Consider the following 15,697-nt stretch of genomic DNA (forward strand, 5'->3'; position numbering starts at 1 on the left):
AGTCTATATCCTGTGGTAACATATCCCTGATGTAATTTGCAATGTCGTCAATTTCGTAAGAGCCAACAGGTAACCGTATTTCATGAGCGGTCCCATCGCTATTCAGGAAGCAGATCTTGCAATTTTCTTCGTCGATATTCGGTATGGCATTATAAGTTTGAAAATCTACGAGTCCGATACACCATTCTCCATCTAAATTTAGAGGCAGGAAATGAACCGCCCGCAGCTCAGATGCGTGACATGTCAAGGTAAGTGTTATCGACATGACTAATAAATTATCATCACTGCACAACCTTTAAGTAGCAATTTTTATCTGTCAGCTAATTTTTGTTTGTTAAAAAGCGAAGACACAAGTGTCCGCAGTTTGTTTGATTAGGCTTCTGTTCGGTTTCGTAATTGTAGAACAATGTAGTGGTTCGACCCAGGTACCGCCTAAGTTCTGGCGGAGGCCGTAAATTTCCAAAACTATCGTAGTACTCGGTCATTTTTCCAGACTTTATGTACGCCACCCAGTGCGTGCCGCGACCCGCTGACGTATCTAAATTATGGTGCGCTCATGTGTCTTTGGCTTGCTGGGTAAAGTGTCTCGCATAAACACGCCTCGGAAATTTGGTATTTTCAGTTTTCGAGCGTACCTGATCAAACCTATATTGGTGAGCGGACGTTTCGGCAAAGAACTTAGGATTTTTTCATTCGTTTCTTCCTTATGCCTCGACCTGATTTGTGAGGTTGCAAGTACAGTCCTGCGCCGTTTTTTTTACCCATGGTAATGGCTTCCATGCTGGCATTGTGTCGCTGTGCTTCTTTTAACTGCTTGCGCTCATTCTTCGAAGTGTTGACTGCCCGCACTATACCGCTCGTTGCACCGATGAGGCCACCGAGAGCACCCAATGCAGGCAAAATCAAAGGAAGAAATCCTCCTATAATCTTCTTGTCGAGTGTCTAATTTTTCTTGGCTTTTTGCACGCCTGTACCAGTCTTGCGTTTGGTCTTGCATGAGTTAGTCTTTGACTTGATGGAGCTGGCTTGACGAGCACCCAGTCCTAATTTCGTCTTTGCCTTCATGATTTTAGATACGCCCCACGCTGCGATTTTCTCTCCTAGTCCCGCGTTCGACGATTTACTTATATCTTCGGCTTCCTGTGCCAATATCTCGTCGGCCCGGTGTCTGGATTCCAGATCCTTGCTTAATGAATATGCGATATTGTGCTTCTTGCACTTTTCGTCGAGAGAATTAATGCCCACGTCACCGCGAGCTAACCTTTTCGCTAGTTTAGTGCCGGGGCCGCAGAATCTGTAGCCGGGAATGTGTAGCTCGAATGGCAGATTGTTTATCAGCGAGTTCACGATTCCTGCACCGATGTGTTTTTTGTTGTTACCTCTTCGAGTCATTGCGCACAACTGACCAGAAAGTATAAATGTGTTTGATTTTATACAATTTCGTCAGTACAATGCAAGTCGTCACGCAAGAAGTGTGTTTGCCCGTGCACATTACGCAAGACGATGTATTTAGTGCGCGTGAAACACGACATGGCTTACTGTTGCCTTCTGCCGTACGTTGCATAATAGCGGGCCCGTCAAACTGCGGCAAAACGTGCATTCTACTGAGTTTATTGGAGGAAACCAACGGTCTTTGGTTCGAAAATGTTTACCTCTATTCCAAATCGTTGCAACAGCCAAAGTACCAGCGCCTAACTACGGTTCTACAATCGGAGGATGGTCTGGAGTATTTTCCATTTAATGATAATGCAGATGTGGTACCTCCAAGCGAAACAAAAGCCAATTCCGTGTTTGTTTTCGACGATGTAATGTGCGAGAAGAAAGGCATAATACAAGAGTACTTTTCCATGGGCAGACACTCCAAGGTAGACTGCGTTTACCTGTGTCAGACGTACAGTCGTATTCCAAAACATCTCCTACGAGACAACGCGAATGTCATAGTGCTTTTTCGCATGGACGAACTTAATTTACGTCACGCTTATGACGATCACGTAAACACCGACATGACATTCCAGGAATTCAAAGACATGTGCTACTTGTGTTGGAAAGAAGAACACGGATTCCTAGTTATAGTCCAAGATTGGCCTCTATATAAGGGCAGGTACAGACGAGGTTTCGATCAGTTTATCGTCAAACATGAGTCATAGCATTTCGAAATTCGGTCGTAGCAGCAGACATACTGTATGTCACGACTCTGATATCCACAAATACATTATACTACTGGCTCAAAAAGTAGAAAGTGTGAAAAAGGAATTACTAGAGTATCTCGTTGCCATCGACCAGTGTGTGGAAGACTCGGATTCTCGCATTCGCGACATGATCGAAGTATCGAATGCACAAAGACGTGACGATGTGAGAACTTTTCAAAGTAGTCTGAAAGCATCACTATCTCACTTGTCAACAAATTCAGATTTAGCCAAACACAAGAAAGAAGTTTCTGTGAACGAATAAAAAAAGTATAAAAGTAGATCTTGCAATATGTTTCCAGCCAGTACAATGTCGGACCTGGCCAGTGACCTTCATCGAGCTATACAGTCTGTTCGTGAAAAATATTTACTTGCTAGACGAACCAAACTTGCACGTGAGATGGAAAATGAGGAGATATTTAAACCAATCACTAGTCGCCTCGACGAACTTAAAAAACAAGGAAGAACCAGCCATCATTGTGAAGTCAGAAGTTGAAGATGAAATGCCAACTGTAAAGAAGAGAAAGTATGAACCAGATCGAGAAGAAGAGGACTTAACAAGTACAGAGTCCATGCACAAGAAGAAATTACCGAAAAAGGGACATCAATTGAATACAATGGTCCGACCATACCTGATATCGTTTACGAGCCGGAAAATTGACGCGACCTACGGAGTGTACAGAAAACATAATAAGTGGTTCCTCGGTGCTAAAGAAATAGACTTTCTACCAGGAAATATCGTGCGCGTAGAAGCGTTCAAAATGCGCGGGAATCCGGGTCTGTACGAATTGCTGTTTCGCAGGGAGCCTAAAGGATATTCTCACAAAGACTTACAAGAGTAGAAAAAACTGCTAGAGCTAACCAATGCACATTTTCGCGATAACGATCCAGATAGTGATGTATATAAAGTAGTGATGGGTCGTTCGTGAACGATTCGTTCAAAAAGAACGAATCTTTGAGAGAACGAAAGTAGTATAGGAATGGGCATCCGGGGACAGGGTGCAGGGTGTGGAGCCGAGAGCCGGCTCCGCCATATTGGATTGTGACGTCACGGCGGCCATCTTGGATGGTTGTGACCTTGACCTTTGACCTTGACCTTGAATTTGGTCCTCAAAAATCGCCAAAATCCGCCAAAATTGGGCAAAAATTGCCCAAAATTCCTCAAAATTCGTCAAAATTTACATTTCTGTGAAAAAAATTCCGCCAAAAAATCTCAAAAAATTCCTGAATTCAAAAATTAGGTTTTCGAAAATCCTCAAAAGTCATTTTGTCTTAGAAAGAACCCAAATTCCTAAAAGAGGCTTAAGCATCCTTGTTTACAGCCTCCGATAAGCCTCTTACGTCATCTAGGATTATGACCGCCATCTTGGATTATGTCGTCACCGTTGTAGTTTCCGTTACGTCCGCCATCTTGAAAATCTTTATTTATTATCCGATTTTAACGAATTTTTTTTTAAAAATTATAAAAAAATTCAAATAATAAAATTTTTATAAATTATTTATAAAAAATATACTTTTACGACACGGAGATCGGAGTCCTCGGTTCGAACCCGGTGAGGGCAAAAAAATTAAAAAATGGCGACCGATCCTTCACTCACAGTGACTGCTGGCATACTGACTCCCACCACTTTTTTCAAAGAATATATCGTCACCTAGTATGACGTCATGTACGCCATCTTGAAATTTGGACGTCATCTTGAAAATCTTTATTTATTATCCGATTTTAATGAAAAAAAATCCAAAATTCATCAAAAAATTAACGTATTTGAATTCTGTTTGATTATATCGATGTACGTCCTTGGTTCGATTCCCGGCGAGAGTAAACGGTCGATCCTTCCTCCATGAAAGCTACCTAGACTGATCTACCACCACCAGTACCAAGGTATATATCATCAACTGGTATGACATCATGTCCGCCATCTTGTCTTCATCCGCTGGAGACCACCATCTTGTTTTCGTCAGCTGAGTGTGCCGATACCATGTAGTATAATTATCTGGTCACTAAACTTGTGTCCTCAACTGTTGACATTGAACATTGACCTTGAACTTTGACCTTGACCTTGAAATTTGACCTTGACCTTGAAATTTGACTTTGTCCCTGAAATTTGACTTTGTCCTTGTCGACCATCATGGATCCGACATTTTATGTTCAGTACACGCTACCAGAGGATACCACCTGCTGGAGTACGCCATCTTGTGTGTGTACTTGTATTATAGAGTACATTTCCATCTGGATAATTTTATTCTAACCCGCTACAGTGCAGTAATCATTTATTACCGAGGTGCCCCCGCCATCATGAAATTCGACCGCCATCTTGAAATCATGTAATAATGTAGCTAGAAAAGCGGGAAAAAATCCAAAATTCATTAAATAAATCACTCATTAACTTACATATCGATTCGATCCGCTCCAGTCCTTGGCTCGATCCTCGATCGATGCAAAACATTTAATTTTATGAAAAAAAAATAATAATTCCAATAAACCATGTTCAACATTCGTAAAGAGACTTTAAATCCTCTACTACCATCATCCTATCAGACGTCAAGACTACCATATTGGAAATTCGTAATTGTAATGCTAGAGATTCGGGAAAAAGTTCAAAACTCATTAAATAAATTTGTAATCTATATATACTGATTGATTAGATCGACTAAGGTCCTTGGTTCGATCCCTTGTCGATACAAAACAACTTTAATTTTAAAAAAGTACCAGAAAAGTGTAAGGTTCGAGGAATAAAACACCTAAAAGTCTTTTACAAACATAATATTTATCACACAATTTCTATCCTACTACAGAATCACTTGCGAAAGCCAGCAATCTTATAAAAATTTAGCCCTGCATAGACGTACAACGACTACTTCTTAGCTCCAAATGGCTCCAAATGCTCCAAACGCCTCCAAATGGCTCCAAAAGCTCCAACAGCCTCCAAATGCTTAACACAGTTCCAAATGGCTCCAAATGCTCCAAACGGCCTCCAAATGCTTGACAGCTCCAAATGTTTCCAGCAGCTCCAAATGCTCCAAATGCTTGACAGCTCCAACAGCTCCAACAGCCTCCAAATACTTGACAGCTCCAAATGTTTCCAGCAGCTCCAAATGCTCCAAATTATTGACAGCTCCAAATGCTTCAAAAGGCTCCAAATGCTCCAAATGACTCCAAAAGGCTCCAAATGCTCCAACAGCTCCAAAAAAAAAGGCTCCAAATGCTCCAACAGCCTCCAATGCATAACACAGCTCCAAATGGCTCCAAATGTTCCAAACGGCCTCCAAATGGCTCCAACAGCCTCCAAATGCTTAACACAGCTCTAAATGGCTCCAAATGCTCCAAACGGCCTCCAAATGCTTGACAGCTCCAAATGTCTCCAGCAGCTCCAAATGCTCCAACAGCTCCAAAAAAAGGCTCCAAATGCAACAGCCTCCAAATGCTTAACACAGCTCCAAATGGCTCCAAATGCTTGACAGCTCCAAATGCATAACACAGCTCCAAATGGCTCCAAATGCTCCAAACGGCCTCCAAATGCTTGACAGCTCCAAATGTCTCCAGCAGCTCCAAAATGCTCCAACAGCCTCCAAATGCTTAACACAGCTCCAAATGGCTCCAAATGCTTGGCAGCTCCAAATGCTTCAAAAGGCTCCAAATGCTCCAAATGGCTCCAACAGCTCCAAAAGACTTCAAATGCTTCAAAAGGCTCCAATTGCTCCAAGAGCTCCATCTTCAATTGGTTCCAACTGATTCCTATTACTTTTATCGAACTTGGCATGATTACTAACATGTCTTTATCAGTATACATTTTGACTGGCAGTGGTAACGTTTTTTACACCTTTAAGTTATAAGTTTTATTTAGAAATCAGATTTCGATAAATGATAGCTTCCATCTGGAAAGAAAATATATTAATTTATCTTCAAGTTTATACACATACATTTAATTTAATCCATTATTGTATGTAGCCAGCTTCCCTCAGTTCTTTGAGTATGAAGGATATTTCTTTAATGTTCGAATAGTTTCCTGCACAAAGCGATCCATGTAGTAGTCGTAGCCTGTTAACCAATATGTTAGGATCTTCCCATGAGGTATAATCAATCTCTTCTGCTGCCTTCATCATCCTTGCATGTTTATAATAAATGTTATCTCTGGTGTCTATCGTTTTAACACCAACCACAAGGTCACTTTCGTCATCTTGCCAGTGATTATCACAAGCTTGATCAGGATAATTTATTTTATTACGTCGTTTCCATCGTTTTGGTCTCAAACCACCATCACAGTCTTCGCTCTTGCATGCTTTTGGTGCTTCAGTACAGTACTCAATCATGTCAGCCTCAGATGTGTCACCACAATCTTCAATCATGCCAGCTTCTGATGTGTCACCACAGTCTTCAATCATGTCAGCACCACAAACTTGATCAGGATAATTTATTTTATTACGTCGTTTCCATCGTTTTGGTCTCAGACTGCCATCACAGTCTTCGATCTTGCCTGCTTTAGGTGTTTCAGTACAGTACTCAATCATGTCAGCCTCAGATGTGTCACCACAATCTTCAATCATGCCAGCCTCAGATGATTCATCAAAGTCTTCGACCTTGTAAGCTTCAGGTGGTTCTCCATCTTTCACATTTTCATGGAGACGACTAGATATTGGAGTAAATATATTTTCATTTCTAATGTGGTTACAACTTCCTTCGTTTGTTTTAAATTTTAAATTATTATCTTGATCTAGATCAGTAATTTTAGCATTAGCTTTTTCGCCTTCGTTCCTCTTCCGCGATGTTGTAGCCCAGTCTTAGTTATCTTTATTCATCTTAATTGTACAGGTCTTGTAATGTCTATCCAAGTAATATCTTCTACCAAAGGATTTCTGACACTGACTGCAATGAAATGGTTTTTGACAAGGACCCAAATTACACTCGCTTCTCTCATGTCGTTTAGCATTCTTTCTCAAGGTAAACACCTTGCTACAGTATCTACAGTGATGACGTTTTGATACAGCAACAAATCCCGTTTCAGGATTCATATTAGTTATTGAGACTAATGCCAGATGCAAACTAAGAGTTTTAAATTAGATATATTACTTAAATAGAATTTTTTAATTATTTCATCAGCGAGAATTAATTTATCTCATTCAAAGGTACTTGTTGCAAGTAGTTCTGCTTTTCAACAACAGATGTCGCCACATGTTACTTGCAGGTAAATAATATTTAGTTCTTTTATGCGGGATGCGGGATGCTCACTAACGATCGCAAAAGAAGGATGGCTTCGCTAGACTCCAATGAGAAGAAAGTTCGTCCATCCTGTTAGTGCTTCTTAGATTTCTCAGAGATTATTTGACTGAGTAATGATATTTTTTTTTAAATTTCCACCTGATAAAAATATTACAAGTGCTGATTTATTGGCAGAATATCAATAATTAAATGCGACCTTGAATAAAAAATGACATGACTCATTAAGTAAAAAATTCTTCATGCAGAGATCAATTCCTCATCAGTAACCAGAAGCACCCAGAGAAAACCATCAAAATATTGTCAAGAATAATCAGGAGCACACGGAGAAAACTACCATAATATTGTCAAGAATAAACAGGAGCACACGGAGAAATCCACCATAATATTGACAAGAATAATCAGGAGCACACGGAGAAAACCACAGCAAGTTTTCTTTGATATCATAAAATTTCAGGAAAAAAATAATACTAAAAATAAAAATAAATTAATAAAAAATTAAAAAAAAAAAATACATAAATATATTCTGCTAGCTTGTGAACTTCTCATTGTTTAACAAAGATAGAGTTCTAGTACAAGCCAGAATTTTATGTATTTTTTATTTTATTTTTTTTTAATTTTTTATTAATTAATTTTTAATTTTTATTATTTTTTTCCCCTGAAATTTTATGATATCAAAGAAAACTTGCGGTGGTTTTCTCCGTGTGCTCCTGATTATTCTTGTCAATATTATGGTGGATTTCTCCGTGTGCTCCCGTTTATTCTTGACAATATTATGGTAGTTTTCTCCGTGTGCTCCTGATTATTCTTGACAATATTTTGATGGTTTTCTCTGGGTGCTTCTGATTATTCCTGACTAGACATCAGATGGTTTTCTCCGAGTGCTTCTGGTTACTGATGAGGAATTGATCTCTGCATGAAGAATTTTTTACTTAATGAGTCATGTCATTTTTTTTTTATTCAAGGTTGCATTTAATTATTGAAATTCTGCCAATAAATCAGCACTTGTAATATTTTTATCAGGTGGAAATTTAAAAAAAAAAAAAATATATCATTACTCAGTCAATAATCTCTGAGAAATCTAAGAAGCACTAACAGGATGAACGAACTTCCTTCTCCTTGGAGTCTAGCGAAGCCATCCTTCTTTTGCGATCGTTAGTGAGCATCCCGCATCCCGTATAAAAGAACTAAATATTATTTACCTGCAAGTAACATGTGGCGACATCTGTTGTTGAAAAGCAGAACTACTTGCAACAAGTACCTTTGAATGAGATAAATTAATTCTCGCTGATGAAATAATTAAAAAATTCTATTTAAGTAATATATCTAATTTAAAACTCTTAGTTTGCATCTGGCATTAGTCTCAATAACTAATATGAATCCTGAAACGGGATTTGTTGCTGTATCAAAACGTCATCACTGTAGATACTGTAGCAAGGTGTTTACCTTGAGAAAGAATGCTAAACGACATGAGAGAAGCGAGTGTAATTTGGGTCCTTGTCAAAAACCATTTCATTGCAGTCAGTGTCAGAAATCCTTTGGTAGAAGATATTACTTGGATAGACATTACAAGACCTGTACAATTAAGATGAATAAAGATAACTAAGACTGGGCTACAACATCGCGGAAGAGGAACGAAGGCGAAAAAGCTAATGCTAAAATTACTGATCTAGATCAAGATAATAATTTAAAATTTAAAACAAACGAAGGAAGTTGTAACCACATTAGAAATGAAAATATATTTACTCCAATATCTAGTCGTCTCCATGAAAATGTGAAAGATGGAGAACCACCTGAAGCTTACAAGGTCGAAGACTTTGATGAATCATCTGAGGCTGGCATGATTGAAGATTGTGGTGACACATCTGAGGCTGACATGATTGAGTACTGTACTGAAACACCTAAAGCAGGCAAGATCGAAGACTGTGATGGCAGTCTGAGACCAAAACGATGGAAACGACGTAATAAAATAAATTATCCTGATCAAGTTTGTGGTGCTGGCATGATTGAAGACTGTGGTGACACATCAGAAGCTGGCATGATTGAAGATTGTGGTGACACATCTGAGGCTGACATGATTGAGTACTGTACTGAAGCACCAAAAGCATGCAAGAGCGAAGACTGTGATGGTGGTTTGAGACCAAAACGATGGAAACGACGTAATAAAATAAATTATCCTGATCAAGCTTGTGATAATCACTGGCAAGATGACGAAAGTGACCTTGTGGTTGGTGTTAAAACGATAGACACCAGAGATAATATTTATTATAAAATGCAAGGATGATGAAGGCAGCAGAAGAGATTGATTATACCTCATGGGAAGATCCTAACATATTGGTTAAAAGGCTACGACTACTACATGGATCGCTTTGTGCAGGAAACTATTCGAACATTAAAGAAATATCCTTCATACTCAAAGAACTGAGGGAAGCTGGCTACATACAATAATGGATTAAATTAAATGTATGTGTATAAACTTGAAGATAAATTAATATATTTTCTTTCCAGATGGAAGCTATCATTTATCGAAATCTGATTTCTAAATAAAACTTATAACTTAAAGGTGTAAAAAACGTTACCACTGCCAGTCAAAATGTATACTGATAAAGACATGTTAGTAATCATGCCAAGTTCGATAAAAGTAATAGGAATCAGTTGGAACCAATTGAAGATGGAGCTCTTGGAGCAATTGGAGCCTTTTGAAGCATTTGGAGTCTTTTGGAGCTGTTGGAGCCATTTGGAGCATTTGGAGCCTTTTGAAGCATTTGGAGCTGCCAAGCATTTGGAGCCATTTGGAGCTGTGTTAAGCATTTGGAGGCTGTTGGAGCATTTTGGAGCTGCTGGAGACATTTGGAGCTGTCAAGCATTTGGAGGCCGTTTGGAGCATTTGGAGCCATTTGGAGCTGTGTTATGCATTTGGAGCTGTCAAGCATTTGGAGCCATTTGGAGCTGTGTTAAGCATTTGGAGGCTGTTGCATTTGGAGCCTTTTTTTGGAGCTGTTGGAGCATTTGGAGCTGCTGGAGACATTTGGAGCTGTCAAGCATTTGGAGGCTGTTTGGAGCATTTGGAGCCATTTAGAGCTGTGTTAAGCATTTGGAGGCTGTTGGAGCCATTTGGAGGCCGTTTGGAACATTTGGAGCCATTTGGAGCTGTGTTATGCATTGGAGGCTGTTGGAGCATTTGGAGCCTTTTGGAGTCATTTGGAGCATTTGGAGCCTTTTGAAGCATTTTGAGCTGTCAAGAATTTGGAGCATTTGGAGCTGCTGGAAACATTTGGAGCTGTCAAGCATTTGGAGGCTGTTGGAGCTGTTGGAGCTGTCAAGCATTTGGAGCATTTGGAGCTGCTGGAAACATTTGGAGCTGTCAAGCATTTGGAGGCCGTTTGGAGCATTTGGAGCCATTTGGAACTGTGTTAAGCATTTGGAGGCTGTTGGAGCTTTTGGAGCCATTTGGAGGCGTTTGGAGCATTTGGAGCCATTTGGAGCTAAGAAGTAGTCGTTGTACGTCTATGCAGGGCTAAATTTTTATAAGATTGCTGGCTTTCGCAAGTGATTCTGTAGTAGGATAGAAATTGTGTGATAAATATTATGTTTGTAAAAGACTTTTAGGTGTTTTATTCCTCGAACCTTACACTTTTCTGGTACTTTTTTAAAATTAAAGTTGTTTTGTATCGACAAGGGATCGAACCAAGGACCTTAGTCGATCTAATCAATCAGTATATATAGATTACAAATTTATTTAATGAGTTTTGAACTTTTTCCCGAATCTCTAGCATTACAATTACGAATTTCCAATATGGTAGTCTTGACGTCTGATAGGATGATGGTAGTAGAGGATTTAAAGTCTCTTTACGAATGTTGAACATGGTTTATTGGAATTATTATTTTTTTTTCATAAAATTAAATGTTTTGCATCGATCGAGGATCGAGCCAAGGACTGGAGCGGATCTAATCGATATGTAAGTTAATGAGTGATTTATTTAATGAATTTTGGATTTTTTCCCGCTTTTCTAGCTACATTATTACATGATTTCAAGATGGCGGTCGAATTTCATGATGGCGGGGGCACCTCGGTAATAAATGATTACTGCACTGTAGCGGGTTAGAATAAAATTATCCAGATGGAAATGTACTCTATAATACAAGTACACACACAAGATGGCGTACTCCAGCAGGTGGTATCCTCTGGTAGCGTGTACTGAACATAAAATGTCGGATCCATGATGGTCGACAAGGACAAAGTCAAATTTCAGGGACAAAGTCAAATTTCAGGGACAAAGTCAAATTTCAAGGTCAAGGTCAAATTTCAAGGTCAAGGTCAAATTTCAAGGTCAAGGTCAAATTTCAAGGTCAAGGTCAAATTTCAAGGTCAAGGTCAAAGTTCAAGGTCAAGGTCAAAGTTCAAGGTCAAGGTCAAAGTTCAAGGTCAAGGTCAAAGTTCAAGGTCAAGGTCAAAGTTCAAGGTCAATGTTCAATGTCAACAGTTGAGGACACAAGTTTAGTGACCAGATAATTATACTACATGGTATCGGCACACTCAGCTGACGAAAACAAGATGGTGGTCTCCAGCGGATGAAGACAAGATGGCGGACATGATGTCATACCAGTTGATGATATATACCTTGGTACTGGTGGTGGTAGATCAGTCTAGGTAGCTTTCATGGAGGAAGGATCGACCGTTTACTCTCGCCGGGAATCGAACCAAGGACGTACATCGATATAATCAAACAGAATTCAAATACGTTAATTTTTTGATGAATTTTGGAATTTTTTTCATTAAAATCGGATAATAAATAAAGATTTTCAAGATGACGTCCAAATTTCAAGATGGCGTACATGACGTCATACTAGGTGACGATATATTCTTTGAAAAAAGTGGTGGGAGTCAGTATGCCAGCAGTCACTGTGAGTGAAGGATCGGTCGCCATGTTTTAATTTTTTTGCCCTCACCGGGTTCGAACCGAGGACTCCGAGCTCCGTGTCGTAAAAGTATATTTTTTATAAATAATTTATTAAAATTTTATTATTTGAATTTTTTTATAATTTTTAAAAAAAAATTCGTTAAAATCGGATAATAAATAAAGATTTTCAAGATGGCGGACGTAACGGAAACTGCAACGGTGACGACATAATCCAAGATGGCGGTCATAATCCTAGATGACGTAAGAGGCTTATCGGAGGCTGTAAACAAGGATGCTTAAGCCTCTTTTAGGAATTTGGGTTCTTTCTAAGACAAAATGACTTTTGAGGATTTTCGAAATCCTAATTTTTGAATTCAGGAATTTTTTGAGATTTTTTGGCGGAATTTTTTTCACAGAAATGTAAATTTTGACGAATTTTGAGGAATTTTGGGCAATTTTTGCCCAATTTTGGCGGATTTTGGCGATTTTTGAGGACCAAATTCAAGGTCAAGGTCAAAGGTCAAGGTCACAACCATCCAAGATGGCCGCCGTGACGTCACAATCCAATATGGCGGAGCCGGCTCTCGGCTCCACACCCTGCACCCTGTCCCCGGATGCTCATTCCTATACTACTAACGAAATCTTGCGATTCGTTCGCGGTGTAAAGAACCGGCTCTTTGAGAGCCGGTACCTTGAAAGATTCGGAAGAACGAAAACGCGGAGAGAACGAGAGAACGAGATGAGAGAACCGGCCACGCGCCTGGTCTGATTCGTTCGTGAAATGATTCATGACGTCAGGAGTCTGAAGAATTAGTAATCACAGCGTGCGCATGTTCACAAGAGCAAACGATAACTGATCAAATAAAATAGTGTAACATGAAAAGTATCTATACCTGAAAATGTCAACTGTTAAGTAGTGGTTTAAAATTGCTTTTTCACATTCACATACACAAATTTGGAAAAAAAAAACGTATGAATTAAAAATAACAGGGAAAGTAACTACAAATGTTCACACTTACCATTTTTGGGTTAATTAATGTACTTCATTTGTTTCTCTACATACTGAATCGCAGTAGTAGTATTAAATTTTTGTCTTTTTTTCTCTAAATGTGTTGGTCTACATGTAAACACTTTACTGTCACTAGAGTGTAAATAGCCTATATATTAATATTTGTAACTTAAAAAGTAATAAAATTTAAATAATATTGTTTCATATACGCAACTGTGATTCACTGGCTACGGAAAGCAATGTTCAAATTCAAATACAAAAACACGTACCTAATACTCTAAAGGATGAACGAGTTACGACACCTGATAAAAGAGCCAGATCCCATACACAGAAAAGAACAAATTGACCGAGATGAACGAATCGTTTCACGGTACTGATCCAAAAGAACCGATTCGGTCAAAAGAACCGTTCTGCCCATCACTAATATAAAGACGAAGATCATGAAAAAATCTACATTCTCGCTAATCTCTTCAGTGAACTAACAATACATGGCGAAGGTTTAAAAAAGCTAGAAAGTGGTCAGATATTTGACTATGTATATTGGGACGACCCCAATGAATTAGTTGATCGCCTTAGAATTCTACATGCTTCGCTTAGTGTAGGAAACTATTCGCACATCAACGAAATAGTCTCCATACTTGAAGAACTGAGGGAAGCCGGCTACATACAATGAGTCGAACCGGAATCGCTCACGAACTTCATGTTCCTGCTAGACGAAAATACCTTCGTCGCAAAGTCATAGTTCGTGGAATTGATGATTTATTCCAGGCGGACCTTGTTTAGATGATACCGTATTCCCGATTGAATAAAGGTTTCAAGTACATGTTGACAGTCATCGATGTTTATAGCAAGTTCGCTTGGGCTGGACCTGTCAAATCAAAGACTGCAACTGAAGTAGCCAAGGCCATGAACAATATTTTGCGTTATGGACGTGTACCGTCACACCTGCAAACGGACCTCGGGAAAGAATTCTACAATGCAACCTTCAAGGCTTTGATGAAGAAGTATGGCATCAAACACTACTCTTCATTTAGTAACGTCAAAGCCTCCGTTATCGAAAGGTTTAACAGAACTTTGCGTTCCAAGATGTGGCGCCAGTTCACGTCTAACGGAAATTACAAGTGGCTTGACATCTTGCCGAAACTAATAAGCGAGTATAAATCCACGGTGCATTCTACCACGAAAATGAAGCCAAAGGACGTAACGGACAATCGCCTGCTTCAAACAGTGTTTTCCAACACGAAGAAGAAAGATCCACGAAAGCGTAAAGCTAACGTCGGTGACATTGTGCGAATCTCCAAGCAGAAAGATGTCTTCGAGAAAGGATTCACTGCGAACTGGAGTCCTGAACTTTTCCGCGTGACACATGTTCGTGAATCAGAGCCTAGGACCTACTACCTCAAAGATTTGGACCACAAACCTATCCATGGCGGCTTCTATGCCGAAGAGATTCAGCCTACATTGTATCCCGATACGTACTTAGTGGAGAAGATTATAAAACGACGAAATGGATGGTCCTACGTCAAGTGGTGGGGTTTTCCACCTCGCTTTAATTCGTGGGTGGCAGATGCAGAAATCGAGAAATCCACAAGACTTTAGTAATTTGTCTATGTTTTTTTTTGTACTTGTAATAGTGTAGAATTTATGTAATAATTTTTTTTAAAAGAACTTGCGGTCTTTTTTATTTTCTCAAACTAACACTTTTGTAGTATTTTTTTAAATTAAAGTTGTTTTGTATCGGTCAGGGATCGAACCAAGTATCGATTCTATAGATAGATTAATGATTGATTTTTTATAAATTTATGGGTCAATATATACAAATATCCAAGATGGCAGTCGTATCGGCTTATAGAATGATGGTGGTAGTTGATTTTAAGCCTCTTTTAGGATTTTGATTATGATTTATTGAAATTATTATTATTTATATAAAATTAAATGTTTTGCATCATCCAGGGATCGAACGAAGGACAGGAATCGATCGAATCAAGCAGTATATAATATAGTATATAATATATTATATTGCCAATTTATTTAATGAATTTTGAACTTTTTCCCGCATTTCTAGCAAAAAATTATGGATTTCCAAGATGGTGCCAAAATTTCAAGATGGCGGGTGTTACAGCAATAATAAATGATTTCTGCACTCTAGCAGGTACGAATTAAACTAACATGTGTCAGAGCACTCTAGCAGACGTTACAATGATGATGGCTACCAGCAAACGAAGACAAAATGGCGGACATGACATCATACCAGGTGACGATATATATGCATGGTAAAAAGTGGTGGGGGTCAGTCTGCCAGCACCCACCACGGAGGAAAGATCGGTCGCCATTTTTATTTTTTTGTACTCGTCGGGTTCGAACCGAGGACTTCGAGCTCCATGTC

Source organism: Bacillus rossius, chromosome 7 (genome assembly GCF_032445375.1).
Source record: "Bacillus rossius redtenbacheri isolate Brsri chromosome 7, Brsri_v3, whole genome shotgun sequence".
NCBI lineage: Eukaryota > Metazoa > Arthropoda > Insecta > Phasmatodea > Bacillidae > Bacillus > Bacillus rossius.